The sequence below is a fragment of the Stegodyphus dumicola genome, chromosome 1, assembly GCF_044657685.1.
Source record: "Stegodyphus dumicola isolate Sdum_Otavi_A_Nest chromosome 1, ASM4465768v1".
NCBI classification, from domain to species: Eukaryota; Metazoa; Arthropoda; class Arachnida; order Araneae; family Eresidae; genus Stegodyphus; species Stegodyphus dumicola.
In genome coordinates, this window is record NC_140768.1 from 63,143,771 (window position 1) to 63,157,515 (window position 13,745).

Sequence of the window (13,745 nt, forward strand, 5' to 3'; positions counted from 1 at the left end):
CAACAATAGCAATGGATTGTGTTTCAGAAGTTACTAAAAATACAAATAGCGTTGAAGACTCAAAAATACCGTTTTCAAATCGATGTGCTCACAAAATCAAAATTTCTAGCAGCACATTTGCTTTGTTTTGAACATTTCTTCCTTGCAAAATTACACTGAATTCATTTAATGTGCTTAAAAATGTCTGCAAAATACGCCACATTTAAAAGAGAAGAAGATTTAAAAATCATCGATACATTGAGAAATGAATAAACTAAGAAGAGAATTTCAGGAATAGTAGCAAGTAAAGGTAGTTTAAAATAAGCATACTTTAAAAAACATCTGATTTAATTTTAAAAGTCACCCATAGAACCCTCTTTCAGTTAAAGGCATGATATATTGCTTTTGAATTTAGTGTAAAAACATTTATAAAACTATTTTTCTATTTTCACGATGCGTAAAATTAGCCATTAGTGTCACCGAATAAGTTGATTTCTTCCTTACTACTTTTTTTAAATGTTGAATAGAAGTGGAACTGGATCTCTTCTTTGCATTTTCAGTTCTTTTTTAAACAGAAAAGAGTCACTTACTATTAAAAAACAGAAGAATGGTTCAAATCAACTGAAACTTGATCAAAACATGCATGAAGACAGGTACTTTGTTTTACGATCCTCAATGTTGAAAGTATTGCTTAGCTCTCATTTGCCTAAGAGCTAAATAAAAAACCTAATTTAGAAATAAACTCCAGAAAGATTATATTAAGAAAAGCATATGCATAGCTGTTCTCTTGAAGGAAGAAAAATTACTTTGCTTCCCAAAGAATAATATAACTTCGTCTAATAAATTTATTATAATACAGTATGGGACGGGATGGAAAGTTCGTACAGACTTATGGTACAGTAGTTCTATTGCAACTTGATCATAATTCAGTTTGCATATATATATTATCTATTACAACTCTCTTAAGTCAGAGTGCATGAAAATATGTTATGAAATACAATGCTTATTTGGTTCATTATTACTTTTATTCCTATGCCAGGTATTACATATACTAATTATCTATACTATTAAAATCTATGGGCGTGTGTCTGTTTGTAACGTTATCTCCTCGGGAACGGCGGGGAGTTTTTCGAGAGAGGTACATCCGGATTCCATTAAGCTATTTTGAACATTCTCATCACAGTACGACTTTAATCAGCCGATAATTATTAATTAAAAACTTCGGAAACGCTAATTATCGCCCTCATTTTTCTGAATGGCAACTGTCTCGTAGCCTGGAGATAAATATCTGCTTTATTTCGAAAAGTGTTGCCACTGTTCGCCTTCAAATCGTAGAGTTTGATAATAAAAAGTTTGTAATAAGTTTTACAAAATATGAAATAAAAATAGCATTGCCCAACATTAAATATATTATTATTATATAAGGTCATGTTCTGACGTTGAAGAAAGCACGCGATTTTATGTGACGTCATTGTATGTCGAAAATGTATTGTTAATGTCAGCATTTTAAATAAATAGCTGCTACTGGACACTTTTGTTTCAGATTAAAATTGACATGGTATGTTATTGCCACGTTAATACTTTTATTGACATTGAGAAAAAGTTGTTATATTACATCAAATTTAAATTATGACGTCATACGTAACCTGAAGTGTCCAAAATTTTGCTTCCTGGTTTGGCAACAAAAAAAAAAATATATATACATATATATATATATATATATATATATATATATGTACGAATTGGTTGTTACTTGAAAAGAATGAGCTGGAATGGAACTTGAAAAGACTTTGTGTTATGACTAACGATGGAGTACTGATACTTATTACCACCTAAATTTTAGTCGTTCCTGAGTAAGTATAATACAGTACAAATAAACCACTTGAAATATGTACTGTGAAACTTCGCAAGCGAGTCATGAAAAGTCTCACTTTCTGAACAATTTGGTTCACAAACTGCCTAAACAAAAAAAGTCTCGGATGACGAATCGTGTCACGAGTTACGAACACTAAACTGGAAAACAAAATTTGCAGAGCTGCTTTGACGTAACATAAGTCACATAGTTAACTCTCAGGAGCATCTGAAAACATCATTTTAATATTTCTCATAGTTTCAGTCTTTAACACGGTCTGGCAGCAAGTACTTACAGGACTACGAATTTGGCCTAGAGAAAATTGTGACCAAATTGCATTACATAAACACTAAGGACTTTGAGGATTTAACGTTACCTATGATATTTTCTCTCTAGGCACAATCATGAGCTAGGAAGTTAACAATAAAAACGTGTGAAAGTTACTAGGGGACCACTTAATGTGTTACGCAGAATAGAAACAGAGTAACTCTTTTTCTTCTGTTATTTTTTGTGTGTATGTATATATCTATATATATATATATAGCTTCCGCACAGCTTAAAGTCAGAAAGTTATTTTATGCTTAACAGCAAGTTTCATAAAACCATCACATGACAATCCGCAATTTGATCCTGCGTTCAAAAAATGAAGACTCTGAAATCTCAAATGCATGGCTAAATTATCAACAATAGCAATGGATTGTGTTTCAGAAGTTACTAAAAATACAAATAGCGTTGAAGACTCAAAAATACCGTTTTCAAATCGAAGTGCTCACAAAATCAAAATTTCTAGCAGCACATTTGCTTTGTTTTGAACATTTCTTCCTTGCAAAATTACACTGAATTCATTTAATGTGCTTAAAAATGTCTGCAAAGTACGCCACATTTAAAAGAGAAGAAGATTTAAAAATCATCGACGCGATTTTTCAAACAATATTTGAAATACATTGAGAAATGAATAAACTAAGAAGAGAATTTCAGGAATAGTAGCAAGTAAAGGTAGTTTAAAATAAGCATACTTTAAAAAAAATCTGATTTAATTTTAAAAATCACCCATAGAACCCTCTTTCAGTTAAAGGCATGATATATTGCTTTTGAATTTAGTGTAAAAACATTTATAAAACTATTTTTCTATTTTCACGATGCGTAAAATTAGCCATTAGTGTCACCGAATAAGTTGATTTCTTCCTTACTACTTTTTTTAAATGTTGAATAGAAGTGGAACTGGATCTCTTCTTTGCATTTTCAGTTCTTTTTTAAACAGAAAAGAGTCACTTACTATTAAAAAACAGAAGAATGGTTCAAATCAACTGAAACTTGATCAAAACATGCATGAAGACAGGTACTTTGTTTTACGATCCTCAATGTTGAAAGTATTGCTTAGATCTCATTTGCCTAAGAGCTAAATAAAAAACCTAATTTAGAAATAAACTCCAGAAAGATTATATTAAGAAAAGCATATGCATAGCTGTTCTCTTGAAGGGAGAAAAATTACTTTGCTTCCCAAAGAATAATATAACTTCGTCTAATAAATTTATTATAATACAGTATGGGACGGGATGGAAAGTTCGTACAGCCTTATGGTACAGTAGTTCTATTGCAACTTGATCATAATTCAGTTTGCATATATATATTATCTATTACAACTCTCTTAAGTCAGAGTGCATGAAAATATGTTATGAAATACAATGCTTATTTGGTTCATTATTACTTTTATTCCTATGCCAGGTATTACATATACTAATTATCTATACTATTAAAATCTATGGGCGTGTGTCTGTTTGTAACGTTATCTCCTCGGGAACGGCGGGGAGTTTTTCGAGAGAGGTACATCCGGATTCCATTAAGCTATTTTGAACATTCTCATCACAGTACGACTTTAATCAGCCGATAATTATTAATTAAAAACTTCGGAAACGCTAATTATCGCCCTCATTTTTCTGAATGGCAACTGTCTCGTAGCCTGGAGATAAATATCTGCTTTATTTCGAAAAGTGTTGCCACTGTTCGCCTTCAAATCGTAGAGTTTGATAATAAAAAGTTTGTAATAAGTTTTACAAAATATGAAATAAAAATAGCATTGCCCAACATTAAATATATTATTATTATATAAGGTCATGTTCTGACGTTGAAGAAAGCACGCGATTTTATGTGACGTCATTGTATGTCGAAAATGTATTGTTAATGTCAGCATTTTAAATAAATAGCTGCTACTGGACACTTTTTTGTTTCAGATTAAAATTGACATGGTATGTTATTGCCACGTTAATACTTTTATTGACATTGAGAAAAAGTTGTTATATTACATCAAATTTAAATTATGACGTCATACGTAACCTGAAGTGTCCAAAATTTTGCTTCCTGGTTTGGCAACAAAAAAAAAATATATATATACATATATATATATATATATATATATATATGTACGAATTGGTTGTTACTTGAAAAGAATGAGCTGGAATGGAACTTGAAAAGACTTTGTGTTATGACTAACGATGGAGTACTGATACTTATTACCACCTAAATTTTAGTCGTTCCTGAGTAAGTATAATACAGTACAAATAAACCACTTGAAATATGTACTGTGAAACTTCGCAAGCGAGTCATGAAAAGTCTCACTTTCTGAACAATTTGGTTCACAAACTGCCTAAACAAAAAAAGTCTCGGATGACGAATCGTGTCACGAGTTACGAACACTAAACTGGAAAACAAAATTTGCAGAGCTGCTTTGACGTAACATAAGTCACATAGTTAACTCTCAGGAGCATCTGAAAACATCATTTTAATATTTCTCATAGTTTCAGTCTTTAACACGGTCTGGCAGCAAGTACTTACAGGACTACGAATTTGGCCTAGAGAAAATTGTGACCAAATTGCATTACATAAACACTAAGGACTTTGAGGATTTAACGTTACCTATGATATTTTCTCTCTAGGCACAATCATGAGCTAGGAAGTTAACAATAAAAACGTGTGAAAGTTACTAGGGGACCACTTAATGTGTTACGCAGAATAGAAACAGAGTAACTCTTTTTCTTCTGTTATTTTTTGTGTGTATGTATATATATATATATATATATATATATATACCTTCCGCACAGCTTAAAGTCAGAAAGTTATTTTATGCTTAACAGCAAGTTTCATAAAACCATCACATGACAATCCGCAATTTGATCCTGCGTTCAAAAAATGAAGACTCTGAAATCTCAAATGCATGGCTAAATTATCAACAATAGCAATGGATTGTGTTTCAGAAGTTACTAAAAATACAAATAGCGTTGAAGACTCAAAAATACCGTTTTCAAATCGATGTGCTCACAAAATCAAAATTTCTAGCAGCACATTTGCTTTGTTTTGAACATTTCTTCCTTGCAAAATTACACTGAATTCATTTAATGTGCTTAAAAATGTCTGCAAAATACGCCACATTTAAAAGAGAAGAAGATTTAAAAATCATCGATACATTGAGAAATGAATAAACTAAGAAGAGAATTTCAGGAATAGTAGCAAGTAAAGGTAGTTTAAAATAAGCATACTTTAAAAAACATCTGATTTAATTTTAAAAGTCACCCATAGAACCCTCTTTCAGTTAAAGGCATGATATATTGCTTTTGAATTTAGTGTAAAAACATTTATAAAACTATTTTTCTATTTTCACGATGCGTAAAATTAGCCATTAGTGTCACCGAATAAGTTGATTTCTTCCTTACTACTTTTTTTAAATGTTGAATAGAAGTGGAACTGGATCTCTTCTTTGCATTTTCAGTTCTTTTTTAAACAGAAAAGAGTCACTTACTATTAAAAAACAGAAGAATGGTTCAAATCAACTGAAACTTGATCAAAACATGCATGAAGACAGGTACTTTTTTTTACGATCCTCAATGTTGAAAGTATTGCTTAGCTCTCATTTGCCTAAGAGCTAAATAAAAAACCTAATTTAGAAATAAACTCCAGAAAGATTATATTAAGAAAAGCATATGCATAGCTGTTCTCTTGAAGGAAGAAAAATTACTTTGCTTCCCAAAGAATAATATAACTTCGTCTAATAAATTTATTATAATACAGTATGGGACGGGATGGAAAGTTCGTACAGACTTATGGTACAGTAGTTCTATTGCAACTTGATCATAATTCAGTTTGCATATATATATTATCTATTACAACTCTCTTAAGTCAGAGTGCATGAAAATATGTTATGAAATACAATGCTTATTTGGTTCATTATTACTTTTATTCCTATGCCAGGTATTACATATACTAATTATCTATACTATTAAAATCTATGGGCGTGTGTCTGTTTGTAACGTTATCTCCTCGGGAACGGCGGGGAGTTTTTCGAGAGAGGTACATCCGGATTCCATTAAGCTATTTTGAACATTCTCATCACAGTACGACTTTAATCAGCCGATAATTATTAATTAAAAACTTCGGAAACGCTAATTATCGCCCTCATTTTTCTGAATGGCAACTGTCTCGTAGCCTGGAGATAAATATCTGCTTTATTTCGAAAAGTGTTGCCACTGTTCGCCTTCAAATCGTAGAGTTTGATAATAAAAAGTTTGTAATAAGTTTTACAAAATATGAAATAAAAATAGCATTGCCCAACATTAAATATATTATTATTATATAAGGTCATGTTCTGACGTTGAAGAAAGCACGCGATTTTATGTGACGTCATTGTATGTCGAAAATGTATTGTTAATGTCAGCATTTTAAATAAATAGCTGCTACTGGACACTTTTTTGTTTCAGATTAAAATTGAAATGGTATGTTATTGCCACGTTAATACTTTTATTGACATTGAGAAAAAGTTGTTATATTACATCAAATTTAAATTATGACGTCATACGTAACCTGAAGTGTCCAAAATTTTGCTTCCTGGTTTGGCAACAAAAAAAAAAAAATATATATACATATATATATATATATATATATATATATATGTACGAATTGGTTGTTACTTGAAAAGAATGAGCTGGAATGGAACTTGAAAAGACTTTGTGTTATGACTAACGATGGAGTACTGATACTTATTACCACCTAAATTTTAGTCGTTCCTGAGTAAGTATAATACAGTACAAATAAACCACTTGAAATATGTACTGTGAAACTTCGCAAGCGAGTCATGAAAAGTCTCACTTTCTGAACAATTTGGTTCACAAACTGCCTAAACAAAAAAAGTCTCGGATGACGAATGGTGTCACGAGTTACGAACACTAAACTGGAAAACAAAATTTGCAGAGCTGCTTTGACGTAACATAAGTCACATAGTTAACTCTCAGGAGCATCTGAAAACATCATTTTAATATTTCTCATAGTTTCAGTCTTTAACACGGTCTGGCAGCAAGTACTTACAGGACTACGAATTTGGCCTAGAGAAAATTGTGACCAAATTGCATTACATAAACACTAAGGACTTTGAGGATTTAACGTTACCTATGATATTTTCTCTCTAGGCACAATCATGAGCTAGGAAGTTAACAATAAAAACGTGTGAAAGTTACTAGGGGACCACTTAATGTGTTACGCAGAATAGAAACAGAGTAACTCTTTTTCTTCTGTTATTTTTTGTGTGTATGTATATATCTATATATATATATATACCTTCCGCACAGCTTAAAGTCAGAAAGTTATTTTATGCTTAACAGCAAGTTTCATAAAACCATCACATGACAATCCGCAATTTGATCCTGCGTTCAAAAAATGAAGACTCTGAAATCTCAAATGCATGGCTAAATTATCAACAATAGCAATGGATTGTGTTTCAGAAGTTACTAAAAATACAAATAGCGTTGAAGACTCAAAAATACCGTTTTCAAATCGAAGTGCTCACAAAATCAAAATTTCTAGCAGCACATTTGCTTTGTTTTGAACATTTCTTCCTTGCAAAATTACACTGAATTCATTTAATGTGCTTAAAAATGTCTGCAAAGTACGCCACATTTAAAAGAGAAGAAGATTTAAAAATCATCGACGCGATTTTTCAAACAATATTTGAAATACATTGAGAAATGAATAAACTAAGAAGAGAATTTCAGGAATAGTAGCAAGTAAAGGTAGTTTAAAATAAGCATACTTTAAAAAAAATCTGATTTAATTTTAAAAATCACCCATAGAACCCTCTTTCAGTTAAAGGCATGATATATTGCTTTTGAATTTAGTGTAAAAACATTTATAAAACTATTTTTCTATTTTCACGATGCGTAAAATTAGCCATTAGTGTCACCGAATAAGTTGATTTCTTCCTTACTACTTTTTTTAAATGTTGAATAGAAGTGGAACTGGATCTCTTCTTTGCATTTTCAGTTCTTTTTTAAACAGAAAAGAGTCACTTACTATTAAAAAACAGAAGAATGGTTCAAATCAACTGAAACTTGATCAAAACATGCATGAAGACAGGTACTTTGTTTTACGATCCTCAATGTTGAAAGTATTGCTTAGATCTCATTTGCCTAAGAGCTAAATAAAAAACCTAATTTAGAAATAAACTCCAGAAAGATTATATTAAGAAAAGCATATGCATAGCTGTTCTCTTGAAGGGAGAAAAATTACTTTGCTTCCCAAAGAATAATATAACTTCGTCTAATAAATTTATTATAATACAGTATGGGACGGGATGGAAAGTTCGTACAGCCTTATGGTACAGTAGTTCTATTGCAACTTGATCATAATTCAGTTTGCATATATATATTATCTATTACAACTCTCTTAAGTCAGAGTGCATGAAAATATGTTATGAAATACAATGCTTATTTGGTTCATTATTACTTTTATTCCTATGCCAGGTATTACATATACTAATTATCTATACTATTAAAATCTATGGGCGTGTGTCTGTTTGTAACGTTATCTCCTCGGGAACGGCGGGGAGTTTTTCGAGAGAGGTACATCCGGATTCCATTAAGCTATTTTGAACATTCTCATCACAGTACGACTTTAATCAGCCGATAATTATTAATTAAAAACTTCGGAAACGCTAATTATCGCCCTCATTTTTCTGAATGGCAACTGTCTCGTAGCCTGGAGATAAATATCTGCTTTATTTCGAAAAGTGTTGCCACTGTTCGCCTTCAAATCGTAGAGTTTGATAATAAAAAGTTTGTAATAAGTTTTACAAAATATGAAATAAAAATAGCATTGCCCAACATTAAATATATTATTATTATATAAGGTCATGTTCTGACGTTGAAGAAAGCACGCGATTTTATGTGACGTCATTGTATGTCGAAAATGTATTGTTAATGTCAGCATTTTAAATAAATAGCTGCTACTGGACACTTTTTTGTTTCAGATTAAAATTGACATGGTATGTTATTGCCACGTTAATACTTTTATTGACATTGAGAAAAAGTTGTTATATTACATCAAATTTAAATTATGACGTCATACGTAACCTGAAGTGTCCAAAATTTTGCTTCCTGGTTTGGCAACAAAAAAAAAAATATATATATACATATATATATATATATATATATATATATATATGTACGAATTGGTTGTTACTTGAAAAGAATGAGCTGGAATGGAACTTGAAAAGACTTTGTGTTATGACTAACGATGGAGTACTGATACTTATTACCACCTAAATTTTAGTCGTTCCTGAGTAAGTATAATACAGTACAAATAAACCACTTGAAATATGTACTGTGAAACTTCGCAAGCGAGTCATGAAAAGTCTCACTTTCTGAACAATTTGGTTCACAAACTGCCTAAACAAAAAAAGTCTCGGATGACGAATCGTGTCACGAGTTACGAACACTAAACTGGAAAACAAAATTTGCAGAGCTGCTTTGACGTAACATAAGTCACATAGTTAACTCTCAGGAGCATCTGAAAACATCATTTTAATATTTCTCATAGTTTCAGTCTTTAACACGGTCTGGCAGCAAGTACTTACAGGACTACGAATTTGGCCTAGAGAAAATTGTGACCAAATTGCATTACATAAACACTAAGGACTTTGAGGATTTAACGTTACCTATGATATTTTCTCTCTAGGCACAATCATGAGCTAGGAAGTTAACAATAAAAACGTGTGAAAGTTACTAGGGGACCACTTAATGTGTTACGCAGAATAGAAACAGAGTAACTCTTTTTCTTCTGTTATTTTTTGTGTGTATGTATATATATATATATATATATATATATATATATATATACCTTCCGCACAGCTTAAAGTCAGAAAGTTATTTTATGCTTAACAGCAAGTTTCATAAAACCATCACATGACAATCCGCAATTTGATCCTGCGTTCAAAAAATGAAGACTCTGAAATCTCAAATGCATGGCTAAATTATCAACAATAGCAATGGATTGTGTTTCAGAAGTTACTAAAAATACAAATAGCGTTGAAGACTCAAAAATACCGTTTTCAAATCGATGTGCTCACAAAATCAAAATTTCTAGCAGCACATTTGCTTTGTTTTGAACATTTCTTCCTTGCAAAATTACACTGAATTCATTTAATGTGCTTAAAAATGTCTGCAAAATACGCCACATTTAAAAGAGAAGAAGATTTAAAAATCATCGACGCGATTTTTCAAACAATATTTGAAATACATTGAGAAATGAATAAACTAAGAAGAGAATTTCAGGAATAGTAGCAAGTAAAGGTAGTTTAAAATAAGCATACTTTAAAAAACATCTGATTTAATTTTAAAAGTCACCCATAGAACCCTCTTTCAGTTAAAGGCATGATATATTGCTTTTGAATTTAGTGTAAAAACATTTATAAAACTATTTTTCTATTTTCACGATGCGTAAAATTAGCCATTAGTGTCACCGAATAAGTTGATTTCTTCCTTACTACTTTTTTTAAATGTTGAATAGAAGTGGAACTGGATCTCTTCTTTGCATTTTCAGTTCTTTTTTAAACAGAAAAGAGTCACTTACTATTAAAAAACAGAAGAATGGTTCAAATCAACTGAAACTTGATCAAAACATGCATGAAGACAGGTACTTTGTTTTACGATCCTCAATGTTGAAAGTATTGCTTAGCTCTCATTTGCCTAAGAGCTAAATAAAAAACCTAATTTAGAAATAAACTCCAGAAAGATTATATTAAGAAAAGCATATGCATAGCTGTTCTCTTGAAGGAAGAAAAATTACTTTGCTTCCCAAAGAATAATATAACTTCGTCTAATAAATTTATTATAATACAGTATGGGACGGGATGGAAAGTTCGTACAGACTTATGGTACAGTAGTTCTATTGCAACTTTATCATAATTCAGTTTGCATATATATATTATCTATTACAACTCTCTTAAGTCAGAGTGCATGAAAATATGTTATGAAATACAATGCTTATTTGGTTCATTATTACTTTTATTCCTATGCCAGGTATTACATATACTAATTATCTATACTATTAAAATCTATGGGCGTGTGTCTGTTTGTAACGTTATCTCCTCGGGAACGGCGGGGAGTTTTTCGAGAGAGGTACATCCGGATTCCATTAAGCTATTTTGAACATTCTCATCACAGTACGACTTTAATCAGCCGATAATTATTAATTAAAAACTTCGGAAACGCTAATTATCGCCCTCATTTTTCTGAATGGCAACTGTCTCGTAGCCTGGAGATAAATATCTGCTTTATTTCGAAAAGTGTTGCCACTGTTCGCCTTCAAATCGTAGAGTTTGATAATAAAAAGTTTGTAATAAGTTTTACAAAATATGAAATAAAAATAGCATTGCCCAACATTAAATATATTATTATTATATAAGGTCATGTTCTGACGTTGAAGAAAGCACGCGATTTTATGTGACGTCATTGTATGTCGAAAATGTATTGTTAATGTCAGCATTTTAAATAAATAGCTGCTACTGGACACTTTTTTGTTTCAGATTAAAATTGACATGGTATGTTATTGCCACGTTAATACTTTTATTGACATTGAGAAAAAGTTGTTATATTACATCAAATTTAAATTATGACGTCATACGTAACCTGAAGTGTCCAAAATTTTGCTTCCTGGTTTGGCAACAAAAACAAAAATATATATATACATATATATATATATATATATATATATATATGTACGAATTGGTTGTTACTTGAAAAGAATGAGCTGGAATGGAACTTCAAAAGACTTTGTGTTATGACTAACGATGGAGTACTGATACTTATTACCACCTAAATTTTAGTCGTTCCTGAGTAAGTATAATACAGTACAAATAAACCACTTGAAATATGTACTGTGAAACTTCGCAAGCGAGTCATGAAAAGTCTCACTTTCTGAACAATTTGGTTCACAAACTGCCTAAACAAAAAAAGTCTCGGATGACGAATCGTGTCACGAGTTACGAACACTAAACTGGAAAACAAAATTTGCAGAGCTGCTTTGACGTAACATAAGTCACATAGTTAACTCTCAGGAGCATCTGAAAACATCATTTTAATATTTCTCATAGTTTCAGTCTTTAACACGGTCTGGCAGCAAGTACTTACAGGACTACGAATTTGGCCTAGAGAAAATTGTGACCAAATTGCATTACATAAACACTAAGGACTTTGAGGATTTAACGTTACCTATGATATTTTCTCTCTAGGCACAATCATGAGCTAGGAAGTTAACAATAAAAACGTGTGAAAGTTACTAGGGGACCACTTAATGTGTTACGCAGAATAGAAACAGAGTAACTCTTTTTCTTCTGTTATTTTTTGTGTGTATGTATATATATATATATATATATATATATATATATATATATATATATACCTTCCGCACAGCTTAAAGTCAGAAAGTTATTTTATGCTTAACAGCAAGTTTCATAAAACCATCACATGACAATCCGCAATTTGATCCTGCGTTCAAAAAATGAAGACTCTGAAATCTCAAATGCATGGCTAAATTATCAACAATAGCAATGGATTGTGTTTCAGAAGTTACTAAAAATACAAATAGCGTTGAAGACTCAAAAATACCGTTTTCAAATCGAAGTCCTCACAAAATCAAAATTTCTAGCAGCACATTTGCTTTGTTTTGAACATTTCTTCCTTGCAAAATTACACTGAATTCATTTAATGTGCTTAAAAATGTCTGCAAAGTACGCCACATTTAAAAGAGAAGAAGATTTAAAAATCATCGACGCGATTTTTCAAACAATATTTGAAATACATTGAGAAATGAATAAACTAAGAAGAGAATTTCAGGAATAGTAGCAAGTAAAGGTAGTTTAAAATAAGCATACTTTAAAAAAAATCTGATTTAATTTTAAAAATCACCCATAGAACCCTCTTTCAGTTAAAGGCATGATATATTGCTTTTGAATTTAGTGTAAAAACATTTATAAAACTATTTTTCTATTTTCACGATGCGTAAAATTAGCCATTAGTGTCACCGAATAAGTTGATTTCTTCCTTACTACTTTTTTTAAATGTTGAATAGAAGTGGAACTGGATCTCTTCTTTGCATTTTCAGTTCTTTTTTAAACAGAAAAGAGTCACTTACTATTAAAAAACAGAAGAATGGTTCAAATCAACTGAAACTTGATCAAAACATGCATGAAGACAGGTACTTTGTTTTACGATCCTCAATGTTGAAAGTATTGCTTAGATCTCATTTGCCTAAGAGCTAAATAAAAAACCTAATTTAGAAATAAACTCCAGAAAGATTATATTAAGAAAAGCATATGCATAGCTGTTCTCTTGAAGGAAGAAAAATTACTTTGCTTCCCAAAGAATAATATAACTTCGTCTAATAAATTTATTATAATACAGTATGGGACGGGATGGAAAGTTCGTACAGACTTATGGTACAGTAGTTCTATTGCAACTTTATCATAATTCAGTTTGCATATATATATTATCTATTACAACTCTCTTAAGTCAGAGTGCATGAAAATATGTTATGAAATACAATGCTTATTTGGTTCATTATTACTTTTATTCCTATGCCAGGTATTACATATACT

General features: G+C 31.0%; 1 protein-coding gene across 3 annotated transcripts in view; it reads right to left on the reverse strand.

Moving 5' to 3' along the window:
- Positions 1-13,745, reverse strand: part of LOC118204098 (uncharacterized) — a 225,039-nt gene that overhangs the window by 109,954 nt on the left and 101,340 nt on the right. The window lies entirely within an intron of this gene.